Raw genomic sequence first — 17,281 nt, 5'->3', positions numbered from 1 at the left:
GCTGCTGCTGCTGGCTGTCCAGCAGCAGACTGAAGGTGGCTGCTGCTGTGCACAGGTATATAAAGGCTCAGAGCCTATTATGACACGCGCAGCCAGCGTTCCATTGCCACATTCCATCTACTGCAGGCAGGATACCTGGCTGGCTGAATGTCGCTGAGAAGCTCACAGAGACCGCCATAAGCAACAGTTTAACAGAATGCCACAGACTAATCAACCAAACTTTTTGGGTTGGGTTCTCTTTTATAGTCTGCAGGCATTAAATGAAAGAAGTCAGTGTTCCAGCAGAAGGAGACAACGTTTCAGAAAAGGCATTGTAGCAAACCAAAAAAGAAATTTTAAGCGCAGCAGAGTAACCAGCGCACATACCTGTTAGCTCAGGTGAGTTTAAAAGGCTGCTGTTGATAACAAGGGCATTTGCTAAATAGATGGTGTGTGTGCAACAATATACTGAAAGGTCAATTATATTGTGCAGCTTATCTCACCACCTGTAGTTATTTAGGTGAAAGCTCCAAAATGCTTGCCTAATATGTCTGTTTATCCAAAAGGAAGTAAAAAGGGAGAGCTAGAAAGATAGCATTGCATCACATTACATGGCAATGCAATGCACAGTTGCTGAAGTTGAACCAAAATGAGCTTGTAATCTGGCTTCTGCAACTTTGAACATGAAAAATCCAATGAGGAGAAGAAAAGCAAAGCCAAAGAGTCCATCCCAAAATCCGACAAACAAGCAAAATGAACAAAAAACATTGAATTCAATTCTTTCTGATTTTAGAAACTGCATTAAAGAAGGGGTGCACCGGTCCTGGAGATACTGCAATACCAGGTCAATGCGTGGAGTGGACAGAGCAAGCTCTTTTTCCATCTCCCTGTTCTAAAAATCCATTTAATATATGGTCCCCAGATAGGGGACGTATCAGATATTAAACTGATAAGAACAGATACTACACTTGATCTTAGCCAAAAGGCCGAGAAGCGATAACCAGAATTGGTTTCAAACTACGGAGCCACCCAAGGATCCTGAAAAGTCCATTTGTGGAGATGAGCTCCTGGACTCCCGTTAAGAAGACATGTTGTCAACCTCTAGATCCCTTACATGCCTGCACTTTTCGGCTTGCTGCTGCTGCAATCCACGCGTTTTAGATCTGCATAACTCCACCTCTTTAAACACAGCACCTTCACCCCCTGCTGTTCCCACCCGCCTCAACACCGTTGGAAGGGAGGAGAACCAATTAAGGCGGGGGGTGGGGTGGAACGAGCAGCTGTCTACCCTTAGCAGGAGGGCTCCTGATTACATACCTCTCCTGCTGCTGCTGCTGCTGGCTGTCCAGCAGCAGACTGAAGGTGGCTGCTGCTGTGCACAGGTATATAAAGGCTCAGAGCCTATTATGACACGCGCAGCCAGCGTTCCATTGCCACATTCCATCTACTGCAGGCAGGATACCTGGCTGGCTGAATGTCGCTGAGAAGCTCACAGAGACCGCCATAAGCAACAGTTTAACAGAATGCCACAGACTAATCAACCAAACTTTTTGGGTTGGGTTCTCTTTTATAGTCTGCAGGCATTAAATGAAAGAAGTCAGTGTTCCAGCAGAAGGAGACAACGTTTCAGAAAAGGCATTGTAGCAAACCAAAAAAGAAATTTTAAGCGCAGCAGAGTAACCAGCGCACATACCTGTTAGCTCAGGTGAGTTTAAAAGGCTGCTGTTGATAACAAGGGCATTTGCTAAATAGATGGTGTGTGTGCAACAATATACTGAAAGGTCAATTATATTGTGCAGCTTATCTCACCACCTGTAGTTATTTAGGTGAAAGCTCCAAAATGCTTGCCTAATATGTCTGTTTATCCAAAAGGAAGTAAAAAGGGAGAGCTAGAAAGATAGCATTGCATCACATTACATGGCAATGCAATGCACAGTTGCTGAAGTTGAACCAAAATGAGCTTGTAATCTGGCTTCTGCAACTTTGAACATGAAAAATCCAATGAGGAGAAGAAAAGCAGAGCCAAAGAGTCCATCCCAAAATCCGACAAACAAGCAAAATGAACAAAAAACATTGAATTCAATTCTTTCTGATTTTAGAAACTGCATTAAAGAAGGGGTGCACCGGTCCTGGAGATACTGCAATACCAGGTCAATGCGTGGAGTGGACAGAGCAAGCTCTTTTTCCATCTCCCTGTTCTAAAAATCCATTTAATATATGGTCCCCAGATAGGGGACGTATCAGATATTAAACTGATAAGAACAGATACTACACTTGATCTTAGCCAAAAGGCCGAGAAGCGATAACCAGAATTGGTTTCAAACTACGGAGCCACCCAAGGATCCTAAAAAGTCCATTTGTGGAGATGAGCTCCTGGACTCCCGTTAAGAAGACATGTTGTCAACCTCTAGATCCCTTACATGCCTGCACTTTTCGGCTTGCTGCTGCTGCAATCCACGCGTTTTAGATCTGCATAACTCCACCTCTTTAAACACAGCACCTTCACCCCCTGCTGTTCCCACCCGCCTCAACACCGTTGGAAGGGAGGAGAACCAATTAAGGCGGGGGGTGGGGTGGAACGAGCAGCTGTCTACCCTTAGCAGGAGGGCTCCTGATTACATACCTCTCCTGCTGCTGCTGCTGCTGCTGGCTGTCCAGCAGCAGACTGAAGGTGGCTGCTGCTGTGCACAGGTATATAAAGGCTCAGAGCCTATTATGACACGCGCAGCCAGCGTTCCATTGCCACATTCCATCTACTGCAGGCAGGATACCTGGCTGGCTGAATGTCGCTGAGAAGCTCACAGAGACCGCCATAAGCAACAGTTTAACAGAATGCCACAGACTAATCAACCAAACTTTTTGGGTTGGGTTCTCTTTTATAGTCTGCAGGCATTAAATGAAAGAAGTCAGTGTTCCAGCAGAAGGAGACAACGTTTCAGAAAAGGCATTGTAGCAAACCAAAAAAGAAATTTTAAGCGCAGCAGAGTAACCAGCGCACATACCTGTTAGCTCAGGTGAGTTTAAAAGGCTGCTGTTGATAACAAGGGCATTTGCTAAATAGATGGTGTGTGTGCAACAATATACTGAAAGGTCAATTATATTGTGCAGCTTATCTCACCACCTGTAGTTATTTAGGTGAAAGCTCCAAAATGCTTGCCTAATATGTCTGTTTATCCAAAAGGAAGTAAAAAGGGAGAGCTAGAAAGATAGCATTGCATCACATTACATGGCAATGCAATGCACAGTTGCTGAAGTTGAACCAAAATGAGCTTGTAATCTGGCTTCTGCAACTTTGAACATGAAAAATCCAATGAGGAGAAGAAAAGCAGAGCCAAAGAGTCCATCCCAAAATCCGACAAACAAGCAAAATGAACAAAAAACATTGAATTCAATTCTTTCTGATTTTAGAAACTGCATTAAAGAAGGGGTGCACCGGTCCTGGAGATACTGCAATACCAGGTCAATGCGTGGAGTGGACAGAGCAAGCTCTTTTTCCATCTCCCTGTTCTAAAAATCCATTTAATATATGGTCCCCAGATAGGGGACGTATCAGATATTAAACTGATAAGAACAGATACTACCCTTGATCTTAGCCAAAAGGCCGAGAAGCGATAACCAGAATTGGTTTCAAACTACGGAGCCACCCAAGGATCCTAAAAAGTCCATTTGTGGAGATGAGCTCCTGGACTCCCGTTAAGAAGACATGTTGTCAACCTCTAGATCCCTTACATGCCTGCACTTTTCGGCTTGCTGCTGCTGCAATCCACGCGTTTTAGATCTGCATAACTCCACCTCTTTAAACACAGCACCTTCACCCCCTGCTGTTCCCACCCGCCTCAACACCGTTGGAAGGGAGGAGAACCAATTAAGGCGGGGGGTGGGGTGGAACGAGCAGCTGTCTACCCTTAGCAGGAGGGCTCCTGATTACATACCTCTCCTGCTGCTGCTGCTGCTGGCTGTCCAGCAGCAGACTGAAGGTGGCTGCTGCTGTGCACAGGTATATAAAGGCTCAGAGCCTATTATGACACGCGCAGCCAGCGTTCCATTGCCACATTCCATCTACTGCAGGCAGGATACCTGGCTGGCTGAATGTCGCTGAGAAGCTCACAGAGACCGCCATAAGCAACAGTTTAATAGAATGCCACAGACTAATCAACCAAACTTTTTGGGTTGGGTTCTCTTTTATAGTCTGCAGGCATTAAATGAAAGAAGTCAGTGTTCCAGCAGAAGGAGACAACGTTTCAGAAAAGGCATTGTAGCAAACCAAAAAAGAAATTTTAAGCGCAGCAGAGTAACCAGCGCACATACCTGTTAGCTCAGGTGAGTTTAAAAGGCTGCTGTTGATAACAAGGGCATTTGCTAAATAGATGGTGTGTGTGCAACAATATACTGAAAGGTCAATTATATTGTGCAGCTTATCTCACCACCTGTAGTTATTTAGGTGAAAGCTCCAAAATGCTTGCCTAATATGTCTGTTTATCCAAAAGGAAGTAAAAAGGGAGAGCTAGAAAGATAGCATTGCATCACATTACATGGCAATGCAATGCACAGTTGCTGAAGTTGAACCAAAATGAGATTGTAATCTGGCTTCTGCAACTTTGAACATGAAAAATCCAATGAGGAGAAGAAAAGCAAAGCCAAAGAGTCCATCCCAAAATCCGACAAACAAGCAAAATGAACAAAAAACATTGAATTCAATTCTTTCTGATTTTAGAAACTGCATTAAAGAAGGGGTGCACCGGTCCTGGAGATACTGCAATACCAGGTCAATGCGTGGAGTGGACAGAGCAAGCTCTTTTTCCATCTCCCTGTTCTAAAAATCCATTTAATATATGGTCCCCAGATAGGGGACGTATCAGATATTAAACTGATAAGAACAGATACTACACTTGATCTTAGCCAAAAGGCCGAGAAGCGATAACCAGAATTGGTTTCAAACTACGGAGCCACCCAAGGATCCTAAAAAGTCCATTTGTGGAGATGAGCTCCTGGACTCCCGTTAAGAAGACATGTTGTCAACCTCTAGATCCCTTACATGCCTGCACTTTTCGGCTTGCTGCTGCTGCAATCCACGCGTTTTAGATCTGCATAACTCCACCTCTTTAAACACAGCACCTTCACCCCCTGCTGTTCCCACCCGCCTCAACACCGTTGGAAGGGAGGAGAACCAATTAAGGCGGGGGGTGGGGTGGAACGAGCAGCTGTCTACCCTTAGCAGGAGGGCTCCTGATTACATACCTCTCCTGCTGCTGCTGCTGCTGGCTGTCCAGCAGCAGACTGAAGGTGGCTGCTGCTGTGCACAGGTATATAAAGGCTCAGAGCCTATTATGACACGCGCAGCCAGCGTTCCATTGCCACATTCCATCTACTGCAGGCAGGATACCTGGCTGGCTGAATGTCGCTGAGAAGCTCACAGAGACCGCCATAAGCAACAGTTTAACAGAATGCCACAGACTAATCAACCAAACTTTTTGGGTTGGGTTCTCTTTTATAGTCTGCAGGCATTAAATGAAAGAAGTCAGTGTTCCAGCAGAAGGAGACAACGTTTCAGAAAAGGCATTGTAGCAAACCAAAAAAGAAATTTTAAGCGCAGCAGAGTAACCAGCGCACATACCTGTTAGCTCAGGTGAGTTTAAAAGGCTGCTGTTGATAACAAGGGCATTTGCTAAATAGATGGTGTGTGTGCAACAATATACTGAAAGGTCAATTATATTGTGCAGCTTATCTCACCACCTGTAGTTATTTAGGTGAAAGCTCCAAAATGCTTGCCTAATATGTCTGTTTATCCAAAAGGAAGTAAAAAGGGAGAGCTAGAAAGATAGCATTGCATCACATTACATGGCAATGCAATGCACAGTTGCTGAAGTTGAACCAAAATGAGCTTGTAATCTGGCTTCTGCAACTTTGAACATGAAAAATCCAATGAGGAGAAGAAAAGCAGAGCCAAAGAGTCCATCCCAAAATCCGACAAACAAGCAAAATGAACAAAAAACATTGAATTCAATTCTTTCTGATTTTAGAAACTGCATTAAAGAAGGGGTGCACCGGTCCTGGAGATACTGCAATACCAGGTCAATGCGTGGAGTGGACAGAGCAAGCTCTTTTTCCATCTCCCTGTTCTAAAAATCCATTTAATATATGGTCCCCAGATAGGGGACGTATCAGATATTAAACTGATAAGAACAGATACTACACTTGATCTTAGCCAAAAGGCCGAGAAGCGATAACCAGAATTGGTTTCAAACTACGGAGCCACCCAAGGATCCTAAAAAGTCCATTTGTGGAGATGAGCTCCTGGACTCCCGTTAAGAAGACATGTTGTCAACCTCTAGATCCCTTACATGCCTGCACTTTTCGGCTTGCTGCTGCTGCAATCCACGCGTTTTAGATCTGCATAACTCCACCTCTTTAAACACAGCACCTTCACCCCCTGCTGTTCCCACCTGCCTCAACACCGTTGGAAGGGAGGAGAACCAATTAAGGCGGGGGGTGGGGTGGAACGAGCAGCTGTCTACCCTTAGCAGGAGGGCTCCTGATTACATACCTCTCCTGCTGCTGCTGCTGCTGGCTGTCCAGCAGCAGACTGAAGGTGGCTGCTGCTGTGCACAGGTATATAAAGGCTCAGAGCCTATTATGACATGCGCAGCCAGCGTTCCATTGCCACATTCCATCTACTGCAGGCAGGATACCTGGCTGGCTGAATGTCGCTGAGAAGCTCACAGAGACCGCCATAAGCAACAGTTTAACAGAATGCCACAGACTAATCAACCAAACTTTTTGGGTTGGGTTCTCTTTTATAGTCTGCAGGCATTAAATGAAAGAAGTCAGTGTTCCAGCAGAAGGAGACAACGTTTCAGAAAAGGCATTGTAGCAAACCAAAAAAGAAATTTTAAGCGCAGCAGAGTAACCAGCGCACATACCTGTTAGCTCAGGTGAGTTTAAAAGGCTGCTGTTGATAACAAGGGCATTTGCTAAATAGATGGTGTGTGTGCAACAATATACTGAAAGGTCAATTATATTGTGCAGCTTATCTCACCACCTGTAGTTATTTAGGTGAAAGCTCCAAAATGCTTGCCTAATATGTTTGTTTATCCAAAAGGAAGTAAAAAGGGAGAGCTAGAAAGATAGCATTGCATCACATTACATGGCAATGCAATGCACAGTTGCTGAAGTTGAACCAAAATGAGCTTGTAATCTGGCTTCTGCAACTTTGAACATGAAAAATCCAATGAGGAGAAGAAAAGCAGAGCCAAAGAGTCCATCCCAAAATCCGACAAACAAGCAAAATGAACAAAAAACATTGAATTCAATTCTTTCTGATTTTAGAAACTGCATTAAAGAAGGGGTGCACCGGTCCTGGAGATACTGCAATACCAGGTCAATGCGTGGAGTGGACAGAGCAAGCTCTTTTTCCATCTCCCTGTTCTAAAAATCCATTTAATATATGGTCCCCAGATAGGGGACGTATCAGATATTAAACTGATAAGAACAGATACTACACTTGATCTTAGCCAAAAGGCCGAGAAGCGATAACCAGAATTGGTTTCAAACTACGGAGCCACCCAAGGATCCTAAAAAGTCCATTTGTGGAGATGAGCTCCTGGACTCCCGTTAAGAAGACATGTTGTCAACCTCTAGATCCCTTACATGCCTGCACTTTTCGGCTTGCTGCTGCTGCAATCCACGCGTTTTAGATCTGCATAACTCCACCTCTTTAAACACAGCACCTTCACCCCCTGCTGTTCCCACCCGCCTCAACACCGTTGGAAGGGAGGAGAACCAATTAAGGCGGGGGGTGGGGTGGAACGAGCAGCTGTCTACCCTTAGCAGGAGGGCTCCTGATTACATACCTCTCCTGCTGCTGCTGCTGCTGGCTGTCCAGCAGCAGACTGAAGGTGGCTGCTGCTGTGCACAGGTATATAAAGGCTCAGAGCCTATTATGACACGCGCAGCCAGCGTTCCATTGCCACATTCCATCTACTGCAGGCAGGATACCTGGCTGGCTGAATGTCGCTGAGAAGCTCACAGAGACCGCCATAAGCAACAGTTTAACAGAATGCCACAGACTAATCAACCAAACTTTTTGGGTTGGGTTCTCTTTTATAGTCTGCAGGCATTAAATGAAAGAAGTCAGTGTTCCAGCAGAAGGAGACAACGTTTCAGAAAAGGCATTGTAGCAAACCAAAAAAGAAATTTTAAGCGCAGCAGAGTAACCAGCGCACATACCTGTTAGCTCAAGTGAGTTTAAAAGGCTGCTGTTGATAACAAGGGCATTTGCTAAATAGATGGTGTGTGTGCAACAATATACTGAAAGGTCAATTATATTGTGCAGCTTATCTCACCACCTGTAGTTATTTAGGTGAAAGCTCCAAAATGCTTGCCTAATATGTCTGTTTATCCAAAAGGAAGTAAAAAGGGAGAGCTAGAAAGATAGCATTGCATCACATTACATGGCAATGCAATGCACAGTTGCTGAAGTTGAACCAAAATGAGCTTGTAATCTGGCTTCTGCAACTTTGAACATGAAAAATCCAATGAGGAGAAGAAAAGCAGAGCCAAAGAGTCCATCCCAAAATCCGACAAACAAGCAAAATGAACAAAAAACATTGAATTCAATTCTTTCTGATTTTAGAAACTGCATTAAAGAAGGGGTGCACCGGTCCTGGAGATACTGTAATACCAGGTCAATGCGTGGAGTGGACAGAGCAAGCTCTTTTTCCATCTCCCTGTTCTAAAAATCCATTTAATATATGGTCCCCAGATAGGGGACGTATCAGATATTAAACTGATAAGAACAGATACTACACTTGATCTTAGCCAAAAGGCCGAGAAGCGATAACCAGAATTGGTTTCAAACTACGGAGCCACCCAAGGATCCTAAAAAGTCCATTTGTGGAGATGAGCTCCTGGACTCCCGTTAAGAAGACATGTTGTCAACCTCTAGATCCCTTACATGCCTGCACTTTTCGGCTTGCTGCTGCTGCAATCCACGCGTTTTAGATCTGCATAACTCCACCTCTTTAAACACAGCACCTTCACCCCCTGCTGTTCCCACCCGCCTCAACACCGTTGGAAGGGAGGAGAACCAATTAAGGCGGGGGGTGGGGTGGAACGAGCAGCTGTCTACCCTTAGCAGGAGGGCTCCTGATTACATACCTCTCCTGCTGCTGCTGCTGCTGGCTGTCCAGCAGCAGACTGAAGGTGGCTGCTGCTGTGCACAGGTATATAAAGGCTCAGAGCCTATTATGACACGCGCAGCCAGCGTTCCATTGCCACATTCCATCTACTGCAGGCAGGATACCTGGCTGGCTGAATGTCGCTGAGAAGCTCACAGAGACCGCCATAAGCAACAGTTTAACAGAATGCCACAGACTAATCAACCAAACTTTTTGGGTTGGGTTCTCTTTTATAGTCTGCAGGCATTAAATGAAAGAAGTCAGTGTTCCAGCAGAAGGAGACAACGTTTCAGAAAAGGCATTGTAGCAAACCAAAAAAGAAATTTTAAGCGCAGCAGAGTAACCAGCGCACATACCTGTTAGCTCAGGTGAGTTTAAAAGGCTGCTGTTGATAACAAGGGCATTTGCTAAATAGATGGTGTGTGTGCAACAATATACTGAAAGGTCAATTATATTGTGCAGCTTATCTCACCACCTGTAGTTATTTAGGTGAAAGCTCCAAAATGCTTGCCTAATATGTCTGTTTATCCAAAAGGAAGTAAAAAGGGAGAGCTAGAAAGATAGCATTGCATCACATTACATGGCAATGCAATGCACAGTTGCTGAAGTTGAACCAAAATGAGCTTGTAATCTGGCTTCTGCAACTTTGAACATGAAAAATCCAATGAGGAGAAGAAAAGCAGAGCCAAAGAGTCCATCCCAAAATCCGACAAACAAGCAAAATGAACAAAAAACATTGAATTCAATTCTTTCTGATTTTAGAAACTGCATTAAAGAAGGGGTGCACCGGTCCTGGAGATACTGTAATACCAGGTCAATGCGTGGAGTGGACAGAGCAAGCTCTTTTTCCATCTCCCTGTTCTAAAAATCCATTTAATATATGGTCCCCAGATAGGGGACGTATCAGATATTAAACTGATAAGAACAGATACTACACTTGATCTTAGCCAAAAGGCCGAGAAGCGATAACCAGAATTGGTTTCAAACTACGGAGCCACCCAAGGATCCTAAAAAGTCCATTTGTGGAGATGAGCTCCTGGACTCCCGTTAAGAAGACATGTTGTCAACCTCTAGATCCCTTACATGCCTGCACTTTTCGGCTTGCTGCTGCTGCAATCCACGCGTTTTAGATCTGCATAACTCCACCTCTTTAAACACAGCACCTTCACCCCCTGCTGTTCCCACCCGCCTCAACACCGTTGGAAGGGAGGAGAACCAATTAAGGCGGGGGGTGGGGTGGAACGAGCAGCTGTCTACCCTTAGCAGGAGGGCTCCTGATTACATACCTCTCCTGCTGCTGCTGCTGCTGGCTGTCCAGCAGCAGACTGAAGGTGGCTGCTGCTGTGCACAGGTATATAAAGGCTCAGAGCCTATTATGACACGCGCAGCCAGCGTTCCATTGCCACATTCCATCTACTGCAGGCAGGATACCTGGCTGGCTGAATGTCGCTGAGAAGCTCACAGAGACCGCCATAAGCAACAGTTTAACAGAATGCCACAGACTAATCAACCAAACTTTTTGGGTTGGGTTCTCTTTTATAGTCTGCAGGCATTAAATGAAAGAAGTCAGTGTTCCAGCAGAAGGAGACAACGTTTCAGAAAAGGCATTGTAGCAAACCAAAAAAGAAATTTTAAGCGCAGCAGAGTAACCAGCGCACATACCTGTTAGCTCAGGTGAGTTTAAAAGGCTGCTGTTGATAACAAGGGCATTTGCTAAATAGATGGTGTGTGTGCAACAATATACTGAAAGGTCAATTATATTGTGCAGCTTATCTCACCACCTGTAGTTATTTAGGTGAAAGCTCCAAAATGCTTGCCTAATATGTCTGTTTATCCAAAAGGAAGTAAAAAGGGAGAGCTAGAAAGATAGCATTGCATCACATTACATGGCAATGCAATGCACAGTTGCTGAAGTTGAACCAAAATGAGCTTGTAATCTGGCTTCTGCAACTTTGAACATGAAAAATCCAATGAGGAGAAGAAAAGCAGAGCCAAAGAGTCCATCCCAAAATCCGACAAACAAGCAAAATGAACAAAAAACATTGAATTCAATTCTTTCTGATTTTAGAAACTGCATTAAAGAAGGGGTGCACCGGTCCTGGAGATACTGCAATACCAGGTCAATGCGTGGAGTGGACAGAGCAAGCTCTTTTTCCATCTCCCTGTTCTAAAAATCCATTTAATATATGGTCCCCAGATAGGGGACGTATCAGATATTAAACTGATAAGAACAGATACTACACTTGATCTTAGCCAAAAGGCCGAGAAGCGATAACCAGAATTGGTTTCAAACTACGGAGCCACCCAAGGATCCTAAAAAGTCCATTTGTGGAGATGAGCTCCTGGACTCCCGTTAAGAAGACATGTTGTCAACCTCTAGATCCCTTACATGCCTGCACTTTTCGGCTTGCTGCTGCTGCAATCCACGCGTTTTAGATCTGCATAACTCCACCTCTTTAAACACAGCACCTTCACCCCCTGCTGTTCCCACCCGCCTCAACACCGTTGGAAGGGAGGAGAACCAATTAAGGCGGGGGGCGGTGTGGAACGAGCAGCTGTCTACCCTTAGCAGGAGGGCTCCTGATTACATACCTCTCCTGCTGCTGCCGCTGCTGGCTGTCCAGCAACAGACTGAAGGTGGCTGCTGCTGTGCACAGGTATATAAAGGCTCAGAGCCTATTATGACACGCGCAGCCAGCGTTCCATTGCCACATTCCATCTACTGCAGGCAGGATACCTGGCTGGCTGAATGTCGCTGAGAAGCTCACAGAGACCGCCATAAGCAACAGTTTAACAGAATGCCACAGACTAATCAACCAAACTTTTTGGGTTGGGTTCTCTTTTATAGTCTGCAGGCATTAAATGAAAGAAGTCAGTGTTCCAGCAGAAGGAGACAACGTTTCAGAAAAGGCATTGTAGCAAACCAAAAAAGAAATTTTAAGCGCAGCAGAGTAACCAGCGCACATACCTGTTAGCTCAGGTGAGTTTAAAAGGCTGCTGTTGATAACAAGGGCATTTGCTAAATAGATGGTGTGTGTGCAACAATATACTGAAAGGTCAATTATATTGTGCAGCTTATCTCACCACCTGTAGTTATTTAGGTGAAAGCTCCAAAATGCTTGCCTAATATGTCTGTTTATCCAAAAGGAAGTAAAAAGGGAGAGCTAGAAAGATAGCATTGCATCACATTACATGGCAATGCAATGCACAGTTGCTGAAGTTGAACCAAAATGAGCTTGTAATCTGGCTTCTGCAACTTTGAACATGAAAAATCCAATGAGGAGAAGAAAAGCAGAGCCAAAGAGTCCATCCCAAAATCCGACAAACAAGCAAAATGAACAAAAAACATTGAATTCAATTCTTTCTGATTTTAGAAACTGCATTAAAGAAGGGGTGCACCGGTCCTGGAGATACTGCAATACCAGGTCAATGCGTGGAGTGGACAGAGCAAGCTCTTTTTCCATCTCCCTGTTCTAAAAATCCATTTAATATATGGTCCCCAGATAGGGGACGTATCAGATATTAAACTGATAAGAACAGATACTACACTTGATCTTAGCCAAAAGGCCGAGAAGCGATAACCAGAATTGGTTTCAAACTACGGAGCCACCCAAGGATCCTAAAAAGTCCATTTGTGGAGATGAGCTCCTGGACTCCCGTTAAGAAGACATGTTGTCAACCTCTAGATCCCTTACATGCCTGCACTTTTCGGCTTGCTGCTGCTGCAATCCACGCGTTTTAGATCTGCATAACTCCACCTCTTTAAACACAGCACCTTCACCCCCTGCTGTTCCCACCCGCCTCAACACCGTTGGAAGGGAGGAGAACCAATTAAGGCGGGGGGCGGTGTGGAACGAGCAGCTGTCTACCCTTAGCAGGAGGGCTCCTGATTACATACCTCTCCTGCTGCTGCCGCTGCTGGCTGTCCAGCAACAGACTGAAGGTGGCTGCTGCTGTGCACAGGTATATAAAGGCTCAGAGCCTATTATGACACGCGCAGCCAGCGTTCCATTGCCACATTCCATCTACTGCAGGCAGGATACCTGGCTGGCTGAATGTCGCTGAGAAGCTCACAGAGACCGCCATAAGCAACAGTTTAACAGAATGCCACAGACTAATCAACCAAACTTTTTGGGTTGGGTTCTCTTTTATAGTCTGCAGGCATTAAATGAAAGAAGTCAGTGTTCCAGCAGAAGGAGACAACGTTTCAGAAAAGGCATTGTAGCAAACCAAAAAAGAAATTTTAAGCGCAGCAGAGTAACCAGCGCACATACCTGTTAGCTCAAGTGAGTTTAAAAGGCTGCTGTTGATAACAAGGGCATTTGCTAAATAGATGGTGTGTGTGCAACAATATACTGAAAGGTCAATTATATTGTGCAGCTTATCTCACCACCTGTAGTTATTTAGGTGAAAGCTCCAAAATGCTTGCCTAATATGTCTGTTTATCCAAAATGAAGTAAAAAGGGAGAGCTAGAAAGATAGCATTGCATCACATTACATGGCAATGCAATGCACAGTTGCTGAAGTTGAACCAAAATGAGCTTGTAATCTGGCTTCTGCAACTTTGAACATGAAAAATCCAATGAGGAGAAGAAAAGCAGAGCCAAAGAGTCCATCCCAAAATCCGACAAACAAGCAAAATGAACAAAAAACATTGAATTCAATTCTTTCTGATTTTAGAAACTGCATTAAAGAAGGGGTGCACCGGTCCTGGAGATACTGTAATACCAGGTCAATGCGTGGAGTGGACAGAGCAAGCTCTTTTTCCATCTCCCTGTTCTAAAAATCCATTTAATATATGGTCCCCAGATAGGGGACGTATCAGATATTAAACTGATAAGAACAGATACTACACTTGATCTTAGCCAAAAGGCCGAGAAGCGATAACCAGAATTGGTTTCAAACTACGGAGCCACCCAAGGATCCTAAAAAGTCCATTTGTGGAGATGAGCTCCTGGACTCCCGTTAAGAAGACATGTTGTCAACCTCTAGATCCCTTACATGCCTGCACTTTTCGGCTTGCTGCTGCTGCAATCCACGCGTTTTAGATCTGCATAACTCCACCTCTTTAAACACAGCACCTTCACCCCCTGCTGTTCCCACCCGCCTCAACACCGTTGGAAGGGAGGAGAACCAATTAAGGCGGGGGGTGGGGTGGAACGAACAGCTGTCTACCCTTAGCAGGAGGGCTCCTGATTACATACCTCTCCTGCTGCTGCTGCTGCTGGCTGTCCAGCAGCAGACTGAAGGTGGCTGCTGCTGTGCACAGGTATATAAAGGCTCAGAGCCTATTATGACACGCGCAGCCAGCGTTCCATTGCCACATTCCATCTACTGCAGGCAGGATACCTGGCTGGCTGAATGTCGCTGAGAAGCTCACAGAGACCGCCATAAGCAACAGTTTAACAGAATGCCACAGACTAATCAACCAAACTTTTTGGGTTGGGTTCTCTTTTATAGTCTGCAGGCATTAAATGAAAGAAGTCAGTGTTCCAGCAGAAGGAGACAACGTTTCAGAAAAGGCATTGTAGCAAACCAAAAAAGAAATTTTAAGCGCAGCAGAGTAACCAGCGCACATACCTGTTAGCTCAGGTGAGTTTAAAAGGCTGCTGTTGATAACAAGGGCATTTGCTAAATAGATGGTGTGTGTGCAACAATATACTGAAAGGTCAATTATATTGTGCAGCTTATCTCACCACCTGTAGTTATTTAGGTGAAAGCTCCAAAATGCTTGCCTAATATGTCTGTTTATCCAAAAGGAAGTAAAAAGGGAGAGCTAGAAAGATAGCATTGCATCACATTACATGGCAATGCAATGCACAGTTGCTGAAGTTGAACCAAAATGAGCTTGTAATCTGGCTTCTGCAACTTTGAACATGAAAAATCCAATGAGGAGAAGAAAAGCAGAGCCAAAGAGTCCATCCCAAAATCCGACAAACAAGCAAAATGAACAAAAAACATTGAATTCAATTCTTTCTGATTTTAGAAACTGCATTAAAGAAGGGGTGCACCGGTCCTGGAGATACTGCAATACCAGGTCAATGCGTGGAGTGGACAGAGCAAGCTCTTTTTCCATCTCCCTGTTCTAAAAATCCATTTAATATATGGTCCCCAGATAGGGGACGTATCAGATATTAAACTGATAAGAACAGATACTACACTTGATCTTAGCCAAAAGGCCGAGAAGCGATAACCAGAATTGGTTTCAAACTACGGAGCCACCCAAGGATCCTAAAAAGTCCATTTGTGGAGATGAGCTCCTGGACTCCCGTTAAGAAGACATGTTGTCAACCTCTAGATCCCTTACATGCCTGCACTTTTCGGCTTGCTGCTGCTGCAATCCACGCGTTTTAGATCTGCATAACTCCACCTCTTTAAACACAGCACCTTCACCCCCTGCTGTTCCCACCCGCCTCAACACCGTTGGAAGGGAGGAGAACCAATTAAGGCGGGGGGTGGGGTGGAACGAGCAGCTGTCTACCCTTAGCAGGAGGGCTCCTGATTACATACCTCTCCTGCTGCTGCTGCTGCTGGCTGTCCAGCAGCAGACTGAAGGTGGCTGCTGCTGTGCACAGGTATATAAAGGCTCAGAGCCTATTATGACACGCGCAGCCAGCGTTCCATTGCCACATTCCATCTACTGCAGGCAGGATACCTGGCTGGCTGAATGTCGCTGAGAAGCTCACAGAGACCGCCATAAGCAACAGTTTAACAGAATGCCACAGACTAATCAACCAAACTTTTTGGGTTGGGTTCTCTTTTATAGTCTGCAGGCATTAAATGAAAGAAGTCAGTGTTCCAGCAGAAGGAGACAACGTTTCAGAAAAGGCATTGTAGCAAACCAAAAAAGAAATTTTAAGCGCAGCAGAGTAACCAGCGCACATACCTGTTAGCTCAGGTGAGTTTAAAAGGCTGCTGTTGATAACAAGGGCATTTGCTAAATAGATGGTGTGTGTGCAACAATATACTGAAAGGTCAATTATATTGTGCAGCTTATCTCACCACCTGTAGTTATTTAGGTGAAAGCTCCAAAATGCTTGCCTAATATGTCTGTTTATCCAAAAGGAAGTAAAAAGGGAGAGCTAGAAAGATAGCATTGCATCACATTACATGGCAATGCAATGCACAGTTGCTGAAGTTGAACCAAAATGAGCTTGTAATCTGGCTTCTGCAACTTTGAACATGAAAAATCCAATGAGGAGAAGAAAAGCAGAGCCAAAGAGTCCATCCCAAAATCCGACAAACAAGCAAAATGAACAAAAAACATTGAATTCAATTCTTTCTGATTTTAGAAACTGCATTAAAGAAGGGGTGCACCGGTCCTGGAGATACTGCAATACCAGGTCAATGCGTGGAGTGGACAGAGCAAGCTCTTTTTCCATCTCCCTGTTCTAAAAATCCATTTAATATATGGTCCCCAGATAGGGGACGTATCAGATATTAAACTGATAAGAACAGATACTACACTTGATCTTAGCCAAAAGGCCGAGAAGCGATAACCAGAATTGGTTTCAAACTACGGAGCCACCCAAGGATCCTAAAAAGTCCATTTGTGGAGATGAGCTCCTGGACTCCCGTTAAGAAGACATGTTGTCAACCTCTAGATCCCTTACATGCCTGCACTTTTCGGCTTGCTGCTGCTGCAATCCACGCGTTTTAGATCTGCATAACTCCACCTCTTTAAACACAGCACCTTCACCCCCTGCTGTTCCCACCCGCCTCAACACCGTTGGAAGGGAGGAGAACCAATTAAGGCGGGGGGTGGTGTGGAACGAACAGCTGTCTACCCTTAGCAGGAGGGCTCCTGATTACATACCTCTCCTGCTGCTGCTGCTGCTGGCTGTCCAGCAACAGACTGAAGGTGGCTGCTGCTGTGCACAGGTATAAAAAGGCTCAGAGCCTATTATGACACGCGCAGCCAGCGTTCCATTGCCACATTCCATCTACTGCAGGCAGGATACCTGGCTGGCTGAATGTCGCTGAGAAGCTCACAGAGACCGCCATAAGCAACAGTTTAACAGAATGCCACAGACTAATCAACCAAACTTTTTGGGTTGGGTTCTCTTTTATAGTCTGCAGGCATTAAATGAAAGAAGTCAGTGTTCCAGCAGAAGGAGACAACGTTT

General features: G+C 44.9%; 13 non-coding genes across 13 annotated transcripts; all 13 read right to left on the bottom strand.

Annotated features, from left to right (window-relative positions):
- Nucleotides 1–786: 786 nt before the first annotated feature.
- On the bottom strand, nucleotides 787–977 carry LOC141246609 (U2 spliceosomal RNA). Its single transcript, XR_012310180.1, has one exon. It is a non-coding gene; the product is annotated as a U2 spliceosomal RNA (small nuclear RNA).
- Nucleotides 978–2,092: 1,115 nt separating this feature from the next.
- On the bottom strand, nucleotides 2,093–2,283 carry LOC141246608 (U2 spliceosomal RNA). Its single transcript, XR_012310179.1, has one exon. It is a non-coding gene; the product is annotated as a U2 spliceosomal RNA (small nuclear RNA).
- Nucleotides 2,284–3,401: 1,118 nt separating this feature from the next.
- Nucleotides 3,402–3,592, bottom strand: LOC141246551 (U2 spliceosomal RNA). Its single transcript, XR_012310126.1, has one exon. It is a non-coding gene; the product is annotated as a U2 spliceosomal RNA (small nuclear RNA).
- A 1,115-nt stretch (nucleotides 3,593–4,707) lies between these two features.
- LOC141246607 (U2 spliceosomal RNA) lies at nucleotides 4,708–4,898 on the bottom strand. Its single transcript, XR_012310178.1, has one exon. It is a non-coding gene; the product is annotated as a U2 spliceosomal RNA (small nuclear RNA).
- A 1,115-nt stretch (nucleotides 4,899–6,013) lies between these two features.
- On the bottom strand, nucleotides 6,014–6,204 carry LOC141246606 (U2 spliceosomal RNA). Its single transcript, XR_012310177.1, has one exon. It is a non-coding gene; the product is annotated as a U2 spliceosomal RNA (small nuclear RNA).
- Nucleotides 6,205–7,319: 1,115 nt separating this feature from the next.
- LOC141246605 (U2 spliceosomal RNA) lies at nucleotides 7,320–7,510 on the bottom strand. The gene has a single exon (XR_012310176.1). It is a non-coding gene; the product is annotated as a U2 spliceosomal RNA (small nuclear RNA).
- Nucleotides 7,511–8,625: 1,115 nt separating this feature from the next.
- Nucleotides 8,626–8,816, bottom strand: LOC141246550 (U2 spliceosomal RNA). The gene has a single exon (XR_012310125.1). It is a non-coding gene; the product is annotated as a U2 spliceosomal RNA (small nuclear RNA).
- A 1,115-nt stretch (nucleotides 8,817–9,931) lies between these two features.
- LOC141246549 (U2 spliceosomal RNA) lies at nucleotides 9,932–10,122 on the bottom strand. Its single transcript, XR_012310124.1, has one exon. It is a non-coding gene; the product is annotated as a U2 spliceosomal RNA (small nuclear RNA).
- A 1,115-nt stretch (nucleotides 10,123–11,237) lies between these two features.
- On the bottom strand, nucleotides 11,238–11,428 carry LOC141246604 (U2 spliceosomal RNA). Its single transcript, XR_012310175.1, has one exon. It is a non-coding gene; the product is annotated as a U2 spliceosomal RNA (small nuclear RNA).
- Nucleotides 11,429–12,543: 1,115 nt separating this feature from the next.
- LOC141246603 (U2 spliceosomal RNA) lies at nucleotides 12,544–12,734 on the bottom strand. The gene has a single exon (XR_012310174.1). It is a non-coding gene; the product is annotated as a U2 spliceosomal RNA (small nuclear RNA).
- Nucleotides 12,735–13,849: 1,115 nt separating this feature from the next.
- On the bottom strand, nucleotides 13,850–14,040 carry LOC141246548 (U2 spliceosomal RNA). Its single transcript, XR_012310123.1, has one exon. It is a non-coding gene; the product is annotated as a U2 spliceosomal RNA (small nuclear RNA).
- Nucleotides 14,041–15,155: 1,115 nt separating this feature from the next.
- On the bottom strand, nucleotides 15,156–15,346 carry LOC141246602 (U2 spliceosomal RNA). Its single transcript, XR_012310173.1, has one exon. It is a non-coding gene; the product is annotated as a U2 spliceosomal RNA (small nuclear RNA).
- A 1,115-nt stretch (nucleotides 15,347–16,461) lies between these two features.
- Nucleotides 16,462–16,652, bottom strand: LOC141246601 (U2 spliceosomal RNA). The gene has a single exon (XR_012310172.1). It is a non-coding gene; the product is annotated as a U2 spliceosomal RNA (small nuclear RNA).
- Nucleotides 16,653–17,281: the final 629 nt, after the last annotated feature.

Source organism: Phyllobates terribilis, unplaced genomic scaffold (assembly GCF_046119375.1).
Source record: "Phyllobates terribilis strain yellow unplaced genomic scaffold, ASM4611937v1 Scaffold_2578__1_contigs__length_122412, whole genome shotgun sequence".
NCBI classification, from domain to species: Eukaryota; Metazoa; Chordata; class Amphibia; order Anura; family Dendrobatidae; genus Phyllobates; species Phyllobates terribilis.
The sequence above is the reverse complement of the archived record's forward strand: the minus strand, read 5'-3'. Positions and strand labels throughout refer to the sequence as shown.